Raw genomic sequence first — 17,909 nt, 5'->3', positions numbered from 1 at the left:
ACATAGCTTCCGTGAACACTTATCAAGACTTCAAAACCAATTGCCCAGCTCCTAATGTTTTGAAAACATAAGATTCAGAGAAGGAGCATGAGAAGGGTAATAGCAGCAAATAGTCTTGGGAGGCTGTGCTAATATTCTGATTCACCAAAGCCAAGAAGAAATAATTCCTCTGCAGTTGAGGAGAAAATGTGAAGCTAAAAGCCTAAGTAGCTATCCGTGCAATTCCATAGGAATCAACTTTGCAAATAAGCATAAAAAAGAGAAAACACAGCAAAAAGTTGCTAGATCAAAAATATGGCACGAGAGCTTCCCTGGTGGCGCAGTGGTTAAGAATCCACCTGCCAATGCAGGGGACAGGGGTTCGAGCCTGGTCTGGGAAGATCCCACATGCCGCGGAGCAACTAAGCCCGTGTGCCACAACTACTGGGCCTGCGCTCTAGAGCCCGCGAGCCACAACTACTGAAGCCCCCATGCCTAGAGCCCATGCTCCGCCACAAGAGAAGCCACCACAATGAGAAGCCCACACACCACAACGAAGAGTAGCCCCCGCTCTCTGCAAGTAGAGAAAGCCCCCGCGCAGCAACAAAGACCCAACTCAGCCAAAAATAAATAAATAAATTAATTAAAAAATATATGACATTAGGGGCTTCCCTGCTGGCACAGTGGTTGAGAGTCTGCCTGCCGATGCAGGGGACACGGGTTCGTGCCCCGGCCCAGGAAGATCCCACATGCCGCAGAGCGGCTGGGCCCGTGAGCCACGGCCGCTGAGCCTGCGCGTCCGGAGCCTGTGCTCCGCAACGGGAGAGGCCACAACAGTGAGAGGCCCGCGTACAGCAAAATAAATAAATAAATAAATAAATAAAAATTATATATATATGTATATATGTATATGACATTAGATCATTCAAAAGCCAAGGGTAAACCAAATTATAGAAATTTAATTCCTCAAGATAAAAATATGGCTCCAGCTAAATACTGCAATGTTCAGAAAATGTGTTAGAGTGAAGGAAGCTATTGATTATATATAGGCTAACTCGAGGGAGAAATTGAAAACCCACATTTCAGCTCTTGGATTTGAATAAACAAGAGAAAAACATCAAGATGGAGGAAGGGGCTTCCCTGGTGGCGCAGTGGTTGGGAGTCCGCCTGCCGATGTGGGGGACGCGGGTTCATGCCCGGGTCCGGGAGGATCCCACATGCCGCGGAGCGGGGGACCCGTGAGCCGTGGCCGCTGAGCCTGCGCGTCCAGAGCCTGTGCTCCGCAGCGGGGGAGGCCACGGAAGTGAGAGGCCCGCGTGCAGCAAAAAGAAAATGGAGGAAGGATTCCCAATGCAGCATGAAAAATGTATTCATACTTGTTATTATATCTTTATAAAACTTAGTGAAATGTGTTCACTTGATTTAGCAGCACAGCGTACGAGACACCGTAGGGATGGTATCTTCATTCCTTGAGGTGTCCCCAGGGTGTCTATGAAAATCTTTGGAAACCAGAGGGTAAATCCTTACATTTTTCACACTTACCTGAAGTACTTTAACAGCTATTTGCTCATAATAGCTCCCATAAAAGTAATCGTCATCTTTTAAGTTAATGAGGTTAATCACCCTTTTTACTGTACATAATGAGCCAGACACTGTGAACAATTTCTCTTCCTTCTCTGGGTTCTTGTCAAACCTTGTTTTAGTCAGGGTACACTAACTGCTGTAACAGTCGCATCTCAGTGACTTAACACAACGAGTTTATTTCTGACTCAAATCACAATCCAATGGAGGTTGCAGGTGGTAGGGGGAGAAAGAGAGAGCCCCTTGCATAACGATTCTAATGGATCCTCTGATAGATGAAGAGAGCATGGAGAATTGCATGGGAAAGCTTCATGGCTCAGGTTTGGAGGTGGTGTTGATCACTTCTGCCCGTATTTCATTGGCCAGAACACAGTAATGTGGTTGCAAAGGAGGCCAGGAAATGTAGTCCTTTTACTTGCCCATGTTTTGATGAACAACTAGTCTCTACCACACTAGTAAATCAGGAAGATTAAATGAATTCTTTTTTTTTTTTTTTTTTGCGGTACGCGGGCCTCTCACTGTTGTGGCCTGTCCCGTTGCGGAGCACAGGCTCCGGATGCGCAGGCTCAGCGGCCATGGCTCATGGGCCTAGCCGCTCCGCGGCATGTGGGATCTTCCCAGACCGGGGCATGAACCGGTGTCCCCTGCATCGGCAGGCGGACTCTCAACCACTGCACCACCAGGGAAGCCCAACACTGGTAGTTTTAATAGGTTTCATAGTCATAAAATGTGAGAACTACAGGGAACCATAGAGTATATACAGTCATTCTATAAATCAGAAGACTGAGGGTCAGAGAGCTGTGTCACTGAAGCCCAATTCAGATCAGCCTTAACTGTGTTCTGCAGCTTCTGACATCAAACTACATGAAATTTTGGGGATCATAATGCTTGCTAGAGTTTGGTTATTGTTATCTACAGATGGGTCTCTTTAGTTGAAACTGGAGGACAGAAATTCAGAAACACACACACACACAAATGTTTGTTTCTAGTTGAAGAAAACTGAAATGGGCTTTAGAATATACTTAATGCAAACTTTTTTATAGATGATGAAACTGAGGCCCAGAAAGGGGATGTGACTTTTTGAGAACAGGTTACTGGCAGAATCAGTACTAGAATCCCAGTTCTGTAGCTCCAAATAAAAATTCATCTTCACGTGAAGACCTCCTCTTCAGGGCTCATCTCTTTATTTGGTGTTTCTTATCTCTGAGAACCCAGGGCCCTTATACTAAACACAAAACACACTACCCATATCTACCCTTCCATGTACACTGTTCCACTGTCAGGCCCTAATCTCCAATTCTGCCCACTGACCCCTACCCTCTTTCTAACCTAAGACACACACACTACATACACCACGCACCCTTTACCTTTTCTGAGTCCTAATTCCTTTCAACAGCTTCATCTACAAACCAAGGTGTGGACAACTAACAGTGGTATAATGATTCAGCCCCTCCTTGGATATCTGTATTTCTAAAGAGGCTTAAGATAAAAGGTGCTGTCCCAAAAGACATACTTTTTTGAATTAAGAGTAGATATACATAGAACATTCCAGCATTAATTTTTGAAAAATAAAATTAATTTTTATCACAAATTATAAAAAGAGAGAATTTTGGGGGGTGATCCAACTGTTCTATATCTTGATTGTGGTGATTACATGACTGTGCATTTGCCAAAACCTGTAGAATTATACATCAAAAAGAGTGAATTGTACTATGTAAATCTAAAAACTTTAAAAAAGGGGAATAAAAAAGCGATTTCACAGCCCATTAATATCCTTTAGTTTTCCTGCCCAGAAGCAACCACAGTGTAATGTCTTATAATGACATTCTAGTGGTGGAAATTTAGTCACTGAGTCAGACTTACTGGGGAGATGTTTTTGGAAATGATTTTTTTAGAACTCTTAAACCAGGAAATCATCTATTCCACTATAATATTACACTGCAGCTTTTTTGACTTACAGATCTATTTTTCCACTTCTCCTCCACAAGACTGTTAGACTCTGAATAGCATGTTCCCTGTTTAGTTACCTTGGTGTCCCCAGAATCTACCTAGTATAATATCTGACACCTAGTGGATACTCAATGAATATTTACTGAAGAAACAGAAGTCCTGTTTTAAGCACAGAAGGAAATGTGAAAACAAATACGGTATAGCTCTTGGTCTCAAAGAATCTTCAAACTTAGTGGTCATGTTACCTCAATATAGTTAGTAGTACACAAACTAAGTGGGAAATAAGAGGACAGAAGGTAGGGAAAGATTATTGTGTAGGCTGATAATGGAAGCTGTCATCTTATTTTAATGTTCTATAATGAGCATTAGTATATTGTGTGTAACAGGAGACCCTTCAATGTCCTTTCATAGAGCTGTGGTTGATGAAAAACCTGGGTGACAGGAAAAGAGACCAGATGGCGGTAGTCCATCTAAAAATGTTTTACCTAATTGCAGAGTATTTTTTATTTTTAAAGAAACTGAGGATGGAACAGCCTTTGACGAAACTGCATCATCTTGGAATCTACAAAGAATCAGGTCCCGAAGGAAAACAATAATTAATATCACTAAAAACCAAGTCATTCTGGAAACATTTCACAGGCTTCCTTTAGAAGATAAACTTAGTGTTACAGTAATGGCTTTATGGTCATGACATTAAACACATGACATAAAGCTCAGCTATTAATATTTTTATTCTTAAATATCAAGGCCCTCTCTGCACTGGGAATTAAGGATTCCAATTTAGTCTCCTGTCCAGGCCATCTAGGGTTTCATAAACAATGTTCTATTTCCTTCATTGTCTGTAACAGTCCACTTCACTAGCTAACATCTGTCACAAAAGAATCAGGTTATAAGAGGTGATGTAAGTCAACTATTACTTAAAGGATTGAGCAATCCATCAAAGTGTTATAATTTAACAACTTATTTATCCATTAAACAATTGCTGCATGCCTAACTGCGTATGTGCCTGGCAGAAGAAAAGAGCGTATTACCTACTGTTAACAATAACATCTGGCGGCCAAAGGCAGTTTACTGGCTTATGACCCAGTCATGTTGCAGCTTTGCGCTGAAAGGGGAGAGGTTAGAAAGTAGAATATTGTCACTGTATTTATGCTTCTAAGTACCAAATCACCTAGATGACTATTCTGGAAAGAAAATAACTACAGGTCAACAATCCCTTATTGTAAACCCTTGGGACCAGGTGTGATTCAGAATTCAGAACTCCTTATAGTTTACAATGGCAATAGGTCCATATACCACATATTATGGAATGTCTCCAGCAGGGACTGGGGCAGCACGCTGTGATCAAACAGTATTTCTGCAGTGAAGTGAATGAATGCTCACACTAAGCAGCATGGATAAAGCCTATAAATGGTTTCACGTAACCACAGGCCAAGCCAGGTTTTACTTCCCAGGTACCCAATTTCTTCATATGTAAAATGAAGTTCTATTGAACTTCTCCAAGTTATGGATTGACCAACATGAATGCTGAGTCAGAACTGAAATATGTATCTGTATCATGCATTAATTTAGATATTGGTCTAGTGCTCCCCATGTGGATCAAAAGGGCTTGAAAATCACTCCACTTTCATAAACATTTCCTTAGTCTAAACAATGATGTTTTGTCTAAGCTGCTTTACTGCCTTCTAAACAAGCTATATGAAAATGTACCCATTGATATTGGTGGGTATAGGTAGGAGAATGGGCATTAAAAAATCCTTTTAGCTGTAAATTACCAACACAAACCCCAGAAACCTTGAAATGTTTTTTTTGGAGGGCAGAATAGAAAATATGAAAGGAATATCAAGTACTAATACATTGTGAAAATAAAGCAGAGATTACTGAAGCATAAACTACAGCTTATCTATATTTAAAGTTTAAAAAATGTGTATTTTCAAATGAGACTTTAAAAAATGTGATTTAAATAGTTATGGAACTTCTGTTTTGTCATCAAAAGGCCTTGGTGTCACACGGTTGTTGCACCTCTTTGGGAAATGAAGGGAAAACACTACATTTGTAGTCTTGGCCAAATGGAAGCTACTTAGGTCTGGGACATTTCCTTTTTCCTTTTTTGTTTCACCTAAAAGAAAAAGATACTAGCAGCAGTTCTTGTGTAGACTTAAAAAATGTCAAACAAACCTGGGTTCTATTTTCAATTCCTCTCTACTTGTTAACAGGTGACCCTCAGCTGATTTGTCCCTTAATTTTAAAATGCAGGTGATTTCTACCCTGAAGTACTGTTGAATGAAAGTGGTAGCTAAACATATATTTATGGCAGTACTTACTAGCTTGCTACTGAGAAAAACAATAACCCTCGATTCACTTATTGAATGTCTAAGGAAGAAGAGGTATTTTTTAAAATTTCCATAGTTGCAGGTAGGTTAATGTCGAAATGTTTGAGCAGTGTCTAGAGAAATAGAGGTACCACAGATCTGAGGCTGATTAGGTAAGGATAAACTAGTTGAGCGTGCCAGGAACTTTCCTAGGTTTTTGGAATATATCAGATACAGTGAAAAAAGACAAAAATCCTTCCCTCAGGGAGCTTACACTCCAGTGCGACCACTTGAAGATACCAGCCCTATTCTTTCATTCTATCTATAAGAGATACTAGTTACAAACACCTCTAATCTGTCCATTTATGGAGCAGAGCATGTACTCCCTAGCATGGTATTCCATTTTTCCATGTTATACCTTGATGAAATTAATATTCTCTAAAATCGTGAACCCCTTATGGTAAAGGTTCATTCATTTATTCTGTTATCGAGCTCTTAACCACGTACCAAGTATAGCAGATATAGACAAGCTTGGATACTTTCAGAAAACAGCAAAGCAGCCTCTTTCCCTGCCTGCCCCCACGAAACAAATGGACATAATTTAGTACCTTCTAAAAGTATCTATGTCCTCAACATGAGAAATTTGAGAACTTCCTTAAGTCCACTTTATGGTGCAACTATTTTGATTTTGAATATATGAGGTAGAGCGTCACAAGTTTTTCAGTGCTTGGGTCTCTAAAGATCTTAATTGGGTCTTGGGTACACAGTGAAAAAGAGAAAGTTCCTATTATTAAAAAATTTAGCCAGGGTTCTTAATCAGGGGTTCATAGTCAGAATTCAGGGGTCCATGAAATTGGATGGGGAAAAATTACATCTCTATTTTAATAACTTCTAATAAAATTTGAATACAGGCAACAGATCACAGTAGTGTTAGGCATAAACGTGTCACAGCTGAACTCTGATATTTTCCTATTACGATTGCTGCAGACAACTTGCTTGTTAATGAATTATAAAGCATATATATTTCTACGTCCAAAATTAAAACTTTTTGATAATTATTTCAATATCATTGTCTCCCTTTATTATCCAATATACTGTATTTTATGTTTTTTTTTTTTTTTGCGGTACGCGGGCCTCTCACTGTTGTGACCTCTCCCGTTGTGGTGCACAGGCTCCGGACGCGCAGGCTCAGCAGCCATGGCTCATGGGCCTAGCTGCTCTGCGGCATGTGGGATCTTCCCGCACCAGGGCACGAACCCGTGTCCCCTGCAACGGCAGGCGGACTCTCAACCACTGCGCCACCAGGGAAGCCCTGTATTTTATGCTTTTTAAAAACTTTTCTGAAAAGTGATCCATAGACTTCACTAGATTGACCAAGGGGTACATGACAGTAAAAGGTTGAGTTTAATGGTCTAAAGGGTCATAGTAATCTTTGTACCTCCACAGCCTCTCACTTGGTAACTAATCAATATGTATGTACAGAACGAAATAAATGGATTTAGAACTGGTTGAACCAGTACCCCCTATCCCCAAATACTGACACTCTGGATGTCTATAATAGGATACCGTAGGGCTGCTTCTTATTCAAATTTTTTTAATCAAATGCTTTAGATGAAGACATGGATCATATAATTTGTTCATTTCCCTAAAATAAACTTTATACACCTGAATTAAGCAATACTTGATGTGGGTGGATTACATTCTTCATTGAACATACCTACAAAGAAACATTTAAAAAGTTTTGGCAACTGTTTCTTGGAATTGCAGCAATAAGAAATAGTGAGCACAATGGAAAGTAGTTAGGAACACAAAAATGAGAGGGGGCCTATGTATTGAGGCCTGACTTTGGCAAGTTAATTTACCACGGTGCTTTCAAGTAAAACTAGGTGAAGAGGAAATCACATGGTGAGTGCCTTAAAAATACAGGTCCCCAGGGACTTCCTAGTGATGTAGTGATTAAGACTCTGTGCTTCCACTGCAGGGGGTGTGGGTTTGATCCCTGGTCAGGGAACTAAGATCCTACATGCCATGTGGTACGTGGCCAAAAAAACAAAAAAACCCTATGTATCTGGTGTTCTATGTTAAATGTTACTGTATTTTTAAAGATAAGGAAACAGATTCAAAAGTTAATTTGCGGGCTTCCCTGGTGGCGCAGTGGTTGGGAGTCTGCCTGCCGATGCAGGGGACACGGGTTCTTGCCCCGGTCCGCGAAGATCCCACATGCCACGGAGCGGCTGGTCCCGTGAGCCATGGCCGCTGAGCCTGCGTGTCCAGAGCCTGCGCGTCCGGAGCCTGTGCTCCGCAACGGGAGAGGCTGCAACAGTGAGAGGCCTGCGTACCGCAAGAAAAAAAAAAAAAAAAAAGTTAATTTGCCTAAGCTGATACCTTACTTCCTAGCTTATTAGACCAGAAATCCAGAACCCAGGCCTGACTCAAAGGCAGTTCTTTCAAGCTATGCCTTTGGAATGTCTTACAGACCCAACATTCTTAAAGTGAACCATAAAGATTGAACTCACTTCAGGTATCTGCAGACCAAACCCTGAAAATGGTTTTATTTTAGACAATACTTTCCTTATCTTCTCAATCTTTAAACTGTGATAGAATCCCTGCTAATTATAAATTATGGTACGAATATCATATATGTTATGCATAAAATATATAGCGTATAAAGTATCATTTACTAAGCTAGGTATTTGGTAAACTGTTAAAACCGATGGGGCATTAACTTATAACATCTAAAGCAGAGAGAATCATACTCTCCATGATTAAAAATGATTTAACTTTGAAGGGTATATGTACTTTCAGTGAATCCTAATACATGGTGAGATTTGTAAAAAACTAGTTTTTGCCTCAAAAGTGATCTCACAGGCGACACTGCTTTATATATGCATTCAATTCTCACAGCAAGCCAATGAGGGAGGTACTATTCCCACTGCACAGATGGAAGCTGAGGCAGAGTTAAATAACTTGCTCAAAGTCAACACAATGGGCAGAAGTGTGACTTCAACCCAGGCTGACTGGCTCTGAGACTATGCTCTAAGCCACTACACTATACTGTCTTTTGAGAGCTTATTAAATTTCATATTATTTTCTTAATTCTTCGGAAAACTCAATGAAGCTGACAAATACTATTTTTATAGGATTCAAAGTCTCAGACTGATGAATATACCCCAAATCACATAAGTACTGAGATTCAAATCCAGGTCTTTCCATTGCTAACGCTCATACTCTCAACTACTAAATTAACTTCTCATGATCCTATGGTGATGATCTTAAGTGGATTTAACCATCAGAATGCATAATATAAACACATACAATGTGACAGATAGGCTGTAGGTCTATTTTGACTTCAACTAGCACAAAAATATTTTAATAGCATGTCCTTGCCAGTGTTATCAGAGGAATTACTTTCCAGTTATTTGAACTGTTAAGTGCATTTTAAGTGAACTTTACACAGTATCAAGATATATTCTAGAAATTTAGGGTTCTCTCAAGCTACGATGTGTTACACATAACTTTTAAGTTTCTACTCAGATTACTGAAAGGCAGAATGGGTTCAGGTATGTAAATTAACAGCCTATTTGAAGTTTATCTTCATCAGACCACTGAGCAGGTATTAATAATTAACAATTAAATAAGTAACACCTTAAATAAACAACTCAGCAGTAAACAGGGGTGTCCAATAACTTTCTGAATCTGGGTACAACTTTGGGCCCATGACAATTACTCAAGTAACACTGTTTTATCTTTTCCTCTCTCCAGATGGTTGAAGAGGTGGGAGACTATGAGATAGTCTTAAATTTGTTAGAAATAGGTTATTAGTCTGGACAGTCAAGTTTTAGCCTAAAATGGGGCATCTTGCTGGATGTATGGAGGTTTGCACTATGCACTGCAATCCAAAATGTAACTTATAGCAGAGCAATTCACGGGTAGCCCTAAGTTTCTCTTTTCATGGAAATACCTCAGGTTATTTCTTCTGGTACATCTCATGGAAAGCAATGAAACCTGGGTTACTGTGCCAAGATCTAGTAATAACCAACACCTTTGATATATTTGATTATATAAAATCTTATCTGTCTTACCTGCTTCCTTCTTTTGCTGACATCTTTCCATTTATTCTGCCAGTTAAACTCCCAGAGAGAAACAGCAGCTCATTTACGTTACTGGGTAATGGGATGAGAGTGAGTACAGGTTATGGAAAATTTAGTTCATATCAGTCAGAATTGTATTTTCCACTTTTGTGGAGGGCCTGGTTGCCCTAAGGTGTTAGTTGCTTTTCTCTCCTTGTGACAATTATACCCTCCTCATTTAAGTAATCTAAAGAATTTGACTATCTCAGATTTCTCCTCCTTTAGGTAAATGTACATTGATAAAATCTTAGCTGGACAAGAAACAGACATGTCTTGTTCAAGTCTAACCTCCTGGTTCAACTGAGCACCATTTTTTCTAAAAGTGGTTGTGAAGATCATCCCAGTCAGTCTGGCTAGGAAGAATTAATGATATAGGTATAAAGGGCAGACACCACCTTTTAGAACAAGGCATTTTTCAAAAGAAGCTGAGGCTCATGGTCATTGCTATGTTTTTTTTGGAACTGTGATAAAAACCACTATTCTTGGAGTACAAGTTAGGTTAAATGAAAAGACCTGAAAATTGGGAAGGAAAAATAATCAAATCAAATGAAAAGCTGAGTATTATGTACAAAAAAAAAAAAATCACAAAAATACTTCAGAGCTCTTCCTCCTCTCCTCCTGGCCCGATTTCAGGGCAAGGTAGAATTTTAAGTCCTGATTCCTTTGGGAAATGATCAGACCGCGTGAAGTAGAATGAGATTTTGACCCCTTAGTAGGAAGATTTAAATATAAACCCTCTTTCAATCCCACATGCCCTCTGTAAACTCTTATTTCTTACCTCTTTTGGAGCCAAACTTTTTTTTTTTTTTCCCCCCCGATACGCAGGCCTCTCACCGTTGTGGCCTCTCCTGTTGCAGAGCACAGGCTCCGGACGCGCAGGCTCAGCGGCCATGGCTCACGGGCCCAGCCGCTCCGCGGCACGTGCGATCCTCCCGGACCTGGGCACAAACCCGTGTCCCCTGCATCTGCAGGCGGACTCTCAACCACTGTGCCACCAGGGAAGCCCTGGAGCCAAACTTCTTAAAAATTATCTACATGCAGTGCCTACTTCTTTCCCCATTCCTTTCACTCACTCCTTAAACTCGTGAAATCTGGCTTCTTCTCAGTACTCCATAAATATTAGAATTTCCATACAAGAACCCAGAACTGCAACGAATGCAAAACGGATTCCAAGAATGAGAAAGACGAGAGTGCAGAGTTTATCCGGAAAACAAGAAAATCCAGCAACCCATCTTAGGCAAATACACTGCCAGATGAAATGCTACAATAATTGCTCATAAATTATCTCAGGACTAGTAAGAAACAAAGAAGCAAACAATTTTAGAAAGACAAAAACATGAATACTGAAAACAATAGTCATGGGACTGAAACTCAAGAGGCATAATACCCAATATTAAAGATACAAAGAGTAAACAAAGCAGAGTTGAAATGGAGATTCTTCCATTGAGCTTGCCAAATGTTAAATACATAAATGTAAAGTTCATCATCAAAAACAGTACTTCATGTACTTAGATTTCAAATGACCTTTAAAAAACTGAGACTGCAGGTTAGTATCAAAATCAACTTTTCAACCAAGGTTTCTTGCCTTCCAGGCCAATTTTCTTCCTACAGATGTGTTACCCATGCTGGGCCCAGAACAGCACATTTCTGTCCCTTCATCTCAGGGACCAGATTTCAACCAATCCACCTAGCTGTCCTCAGGCTTTACATCAGAACTCTCCAACCTTTGCAACTTTAATATCCCAAGCTCAAAGAAAAACGTCATAAACTCCAAGTATAGGCTTTTTAGTAAGCCGAACCCCAGAAAAGGACCAGCATTTCTATCATGTTTTACTCAGCCAAGAAGAAAATCCATCTCCTCTGAAGCACCTTTGAAGCCTTCCTTTTAGTAGTTCGTATGGATTTCTTTATTCATTCATCAAATCTTTAATAGACTAATATTTGTCAGTTCTGCGTTGTTACTTTAATATTTCAGATCGTTCTGTTTAGAATGCTTGCTAACACATCACTCTGATATGCTTAGGTGTTTAGTAAATGTTGCTTAATTCCCCAAAGGGTATTACAAACACATATAGAACTGTGTTGATTACTTCAGAGGTATCTTATGTTTTTTGATGGAGTTTTTGGTGGAAGGAACTGTTATTTCAGATTTGTTTGTTTTAATCCATTGCAGTATTAGAAAAGTATCTTTCTTGTACATAGTAGATGCTCAATAAACATCTGCCGATTTGAAATACAAAAAACAAACAAAAAAGCACTTAATTTTCACTGCATTCTCAATTTTTGGGACAGAGTAAATGCTGTACCATCCTATTATTAGGAAAGTATTTCACTGAAATAGTATAGGACTGGTAAAGGTCATTTATATCACACTTATGTAAGACATTTAGTTGCAGCTTAGCAATTGTAATGAAGTACTCTACTATGTTATTTGCAATTGTATACTTTTGTACATCACCACTTAGGCAACTGCTTTATTTCAGTATGTTTAAAAAATAAGTTTTTCTATAATTTTTCTGTCTTGTATATAAGATATTATGAAACATTCACAAGAAAATGGCTCTACATATGCTAAGACCGAGCCAACAGCATAAATGCTGTCCAGTTCAATGGGGACAACTGCCAAGAAACTATGAAAGATCCCACTTAATACTACATTAATGACTAAAAGTCTGGTGGTGCAGGGTAAGGAAGGAGGAAAGCTGAGTTTTATTTTGGCTCAAAGGTGAAAAAATATTATCATTTAGGTTATGCTAAGGGTTATGGTTACTGAACTTTATCTTATGGTGGTGGAGTAGCTCAAAAGTCTCCAAGCTGTTCCATTTACAAGCACCTATGTGCCAAATTCATCAAATCATGACTTAGGTGTAAAGAGGGTGACTCTGACGAACATTTCCTAAAATGTTTTAAGACAGAACTCACTGAGGACTAATCTTTACAGCAAGTTCAATAACATACATCACCATCAAATAGTCCATATCAAATTAAGAATTATGAATATGTACCAACTTACTGTACATTAATTGCTTACAATTGTATATCTCTGCACTTTCCTTAAGTGGCTATATTCATGAACATATTTATATTGGATTAAGTTCATATTCTTGCAAAGAAATGTTTTTCTAGTGCCACTTTAATTATCCAAACCTATTAAAAACTGAGAAATAAAAAATCATAGGATAGAGGGCTCACTTTTCTGGTTAATCATTAGCTATGAGCATCTTGATTTTGCATCCTGACATTGCGATATTTATATTTACTACATATACCTTTTGTGGCATATTAAACCCAGCAGGTAAAATTATGCCAACTTGTTACAAACACAACAATGGGTCAACTAAACAAGACTAGAAAACATACGTTTTAGTTTTCTGAATGTTGTTAAAGTAAAATGCTTAAAATATGAAACATTAAAGTTTGCTGAATGAGTTAAAGATCTTCCCTGGAGAAACTACAACTGCTGAATCCTGTATGACAGGCTCATCTGTGTCTACTTTAAAAATACACGCTGTTAAAAACATTTAACTCAATATAAAGCTATAATTATAATAATTATAATATAAAGATAATTTTTAGTAAAATGTTTTTCATTTGCCCCCTTAAGTTCGCTTGTCTCAATTCTGTGATCAGCTTAAAATAATTCTTACTGTAACTGCTGGGTTTACATCACCTTTGAGTTGCCGGCATTTCATTTCTGAGAATGCTAAGAAAATTGATTCTATTTTGGAAGAGACACAGACAGGTGGACAACATAACTGACGGCTGTTCTCTCAAATTTCATAGCTTAAAATATAAAAGCATTTTAGAACTTTGAAGGCATGAAACAATTCTAACATTTTTCATAATTTAGGACATCATCTTTTACAGAATTAATTAACTACACTGATCCTCAGTAAAGACAGGGCCTAATTTTCATAATCAACTGTCGGGATTTTTCAAACTATACAAGAACACAAACAAAATTTTATTGTAATTTTTTTGACTTCAGCCACCCCAGGCACTAACACGATCTCAGTAACAAGAATTTTACATTCCTTACGTGGTATGGGCTGAAAAAAACTGTTGCCCTCTATCATCACTTTATCAAAGGAAAAACTGGAACTGTATTTTCCTAACAATTTGGTCATACAAGTTTGACTTATCAATAAATTGCTAAGAGTTCAGCTGAGGTAATCCCTGTCCTTGGGTCCTAAGTACTTTGAGACTACTTTTTAAAAATTTAAAAAATCCACAAGAAACTTACATGTTCCAAAGTCCTCTGCTAAATGCTTTACATAACTTTGTTTAATCCTAACCATCACCCCCATGAGGCTGCTATTACCACTGAGGCTTAGAATGTTACGAATTTCTGTAAAAAATTAGCAAGCTATTCAAGATAGATTTAAAACTGAAGCAACAGGAGTCCAGAAAGGCCACTAATATTACTGTCCAACACACTAAAGTCAGTCTTCATATACCATCTCCAAAAGGACCTCCCTCCTCTGAAGGAAGACTTATTGAGTTTGACTCTTGGGGCTGCTTTAAAATTTTCATATGCTTGTTCTCTTTGTCTTGTCTTTATCCTTTAGCAGATATGAATGAAAGAATGTTACATGACTTTGAATGAAAAGATCACAAATGTAGTAATGAGTCAAAGAATTTTGAGCTAAAAAAAAAGATACTCTTATATATCATGTACCCAAATACCAAGAATACTACAATAACATCAATAATTAAAAAAAATTAGGATTTAGGGCAAGGAGTTAAAGAAAAATTATTTTCAGAAAATTCTAATATCTTTTTGCCTCTGTCTAGATACTTCAGTTTCTTTTAAATATCTGAGTAACTTTACCATAATTCTGTCATAGCTTTGAGCTCTTACTGGTTGCCTCTTATGATCAGACTTTCTTCGTATTAGACTAAACCCTCACTCTAAGAAATATCCAGGGCTTCCCTGGTGGCGCAGTGGTTGAGAGTCCGCCTGCCGATGCAGGGGACGCAGGTTCGTGCCCCGGCCTGGGAGGATCCCACATGCTGCAGAGCGGCTGGGCCCGTGAGCCATGGCCGCTGGGCCTGCGCGTCCGGAGCCTGTGCTCCGCAACGGGAGAGGGCACAGCAGTGAGAGGCCCGAGTACCGCAAAAAAAAAAAAAAAAAAAAGAAATATCCAGGAAGTCAGGATATTGTGGTATTCTTAAAGCTAAAATTGATGTCCCCTCCTCCACACCATGCATAAATTGATCCCTAGGTCATCTACACATGTTCAAAATTCATTTATGAATATATTTAGTAATAAACCTAAAATCCTTGCCAAAACTTTGTTACTACTTGTGTGACACACCACAAAAACCCACAAATATGGGATGTGGAAGGCTGCTCTACCCCACCCCTGTGCACTCACCTCTAGTGTTTTAAAAATACACAACAGCTGGTTACAACCCTGGACAATAATTCAGCTGGATGAATGGTGGGCAAAAGCTACACATTTCTAGAGTTCTACAGGTGTTCCAGACACCTGACCCTGTTGAAAAAACCCTTGATATAATAGCAACTAACTCAATACTCTTTAATGAACTACCTATAATTATAATACAAATCAATGTCCTAATTCCCTTTTGACAGAAAAAGAAGGTAGATTTCTTTATTTACGTAAGGCATTCCTAATTCCACTTTTCAGCTTTCTAACCCAGTTTTTCCTCTGGGACACTGAGGTTATTCTTTCAGAAGCTGGCATCATCAATTCCTCTAATACTAATTTTTTAAATGAAATTTCTACACAGAGTACATAATTTTTTTTTCTAAAAGTTAAGGGTCATGGAGTTGTTTTTTGAGATAGGAACTAGCCTTGTTTCATTTCTTTATGGTTAGATGTCCATTGGATATAAGGCTGGAAAATTTCTAACTATCCAATCACATGACAAATTATAGAAATCACTACATTATACAGGTCTCACTTCTCACATACAGTATTTCTGTGAAATCTGCTGGGTCCCTCCCCCCAACCCCCCGCCATTTGTCTTCCATAGTAACTCAAATTGAGGTTATTGCTTACGTAAAGAAGTATTATAAAATGAACAACATAAGTTCATATAAGACACAATACCACCCCTGAATCACCAAGCCCTAAGAATAATTTGTAAGAGTTTGAAACTAAGCCTAAATGTAAACCTGTTCAGTCTATTTCATCTCTATTATGCTTAAAACACGTCTATAGTTATACTGATGATCAGAAAGAAAACAGTAAACATTCTGTACCTTTTCCTATACTTACCAACGTTATTTGCCAAGAAGGTATTTCTGAATAACAAATAATTTCATAAGCTCTTCCCATTGTTGTATCCATGGATAAGTGAGGCCAATACATACTACCTTTGTTTAAAAATGAAACAAAGCCACTCATCTGCCTTGTTCCCAGAAACATGACATATGTAAGATCATTCTTTATAAAATTGTTTTTGTAGTTATCATCTGCATACATTTGAGACATGTTTTTGGACCATGCTTTTGTCGTTTATAATCACTCTGCCTAGTCTTTCCTTGATACGATAATCCATTTATCAGCTATAATTTTAACTCCTAACAAGTGAAGTGCATACCCCTAATGACCCAAAGTGTCAGTTAATTTTGTTTTTCAGGATAATACACAAAAGGAAAGGAGAAAAACAGCACAAATATATCGGCATTTTTAGCCCTTCGGACACCCTCAGGAAGAAAGAAATTTCCCATCCTTTCATAGTGTAGACAGACTCTGAAAAAGAACAAACACACAGCATTGTTTTAGTAACACAATCGGGAAAAAAACACAGTCCATTTGAAATACTGGGCAAAACAACTTAAAGACCAATGACTTCGGTTTCAGCTACCTAGTTCAACAGAAAATTAGTTCCTAAAATGGTCGTATATATGGAGTTCCACAAATTAAACACTAAATGTATTTTTTAAATAAGTCCGTGATCCATGCTACTGAAGATTCCGTCTCCGCAGTATTTTTAGCATAACGCTCTAGGTTTATTCAAGAATCCCAGTTACTCCGGAACCAATAGCCAGCCGCCAATCGGTCTATCATCAATATTCCCTTTCAACATCTCCCTGCTTTCGTTGGCAGGTATGAAGATGTCGTTTTAAACCGGGTGTGTTACTCCTGTAGGACTCTTCCTGTCTTTTCTTTATTTCGGGGCCAAAGCACCGTTCCCTTCCACCTTAGCTCCCTTCCAACATCGATTTCTTTGGAACCTTTTGCAAATCATTGCTGTTTGAAAAACCAATGAGGGTACGACACCCTGGGAAAGGGTAAGGATGGTTGAAAAATGAATGACAAGAAGATAAAAATAATTTGGGAGGGAGAGCCCAACTCCGTTAGGTGAAAGCTGCTCCGACCAAAGGCGACAGAATCGCCACCCGGGGTCTCCGCACTCCCCAAAATTCACAACCCCCCCCCGACTATCCTGTTAGCGGGTCTCAATGATGCTCTGAGACCAGGAGTAAACTGACTCCCTCAATCCCTTAGTTATAAAATGGAGCAAGAGGAGTAGAGGGCCTCCGCAACCCCTGCAAGACCGTGAGGTCAAGGCCCACTCGGTCTCTCATGCCGCCACCAGCCAGACGCGTCCTACTCAGTCCCCAGATGCCGCCTCCATCCCCCGGTGCCCAGGTTTGGAACCCAGGCTCTCCGACCGGGTTGTCCTCCTCCTCACCGTCCCCTCTGCACCACCACTCGGCTCCCGCGTTCCCTAAAACCTCAGCCAGCTCCGCAGAAACGTCCTAGCACTCCTAACATGGCGGCCGAGTCCCCTTCGCTCCCTTTGCCCGCTCTGGGCGCGTCCGACCTTGGCGCATTTTGGGCATTGTAGTTCCGGCAACAGCCTCGGTGTCCCCGCCAGCCCTTGAGGAGACTACAATTCCCAGAATGCACCGCACCTGAGCATGGCTATTGGGGCCTTTTGGACAGAGGGATGATGTCATTGCAAAAACCCCACTGCA

General features: G+C 39.4%; 1 long non-coding RNA gene across 2 annotated transcripts; it reads right to left on the bottom strand.

Annotated features, from left to right (window-relative positions):
• Nucleotides 1-1,281: 1,281 nt before the first annotated feature.
• Nucleotides 1,282-17,748, bottom strand: LOC137230678 (uncharacterized). 2 transcript variants are annotated; one of them, XR_010946218.1, is made up of 3 exons: nucleotides 17,624-17,748; nucleotides 9,905-16,677; nucleotides 1,282-4,615 (listed from the first exon to the last, which is right to left on the bottom strand). It is a non-coding gene; the product is annotated as an uncharacterized lncRNA (long non-coding RNA). The 2 variants fall into 2 exon arrangements; XR_010946217.1 differs by lacking the exon at nucleotides 1,282-4,615 and adding an exon at nucleotides 7,033-8,153.
• Between the last annotated feature and the right edge of the window lie 161 nt (nucleotides 17,749-17,909).

The sequence above is a fragment of the Pseudorca crassidens genome, chromosome 9, assembly GCF_039906515.1.
Source record: "Pseudorca crassidens isolate mPseCra1 chromosome 9, mPseCra1.hap1, whole genome shotgun sequence".
Taxonomy (NCBI): domain Eukaryota; kingdom Metazoa; phylum Chordata; class Mammalia; order Artiodactyla; family Delphinidae; genus Pseudorca; species Pseudorca crassidens.
This window is presented reverse-complemented; position numbering and strand designations above follow the sequence as displayed.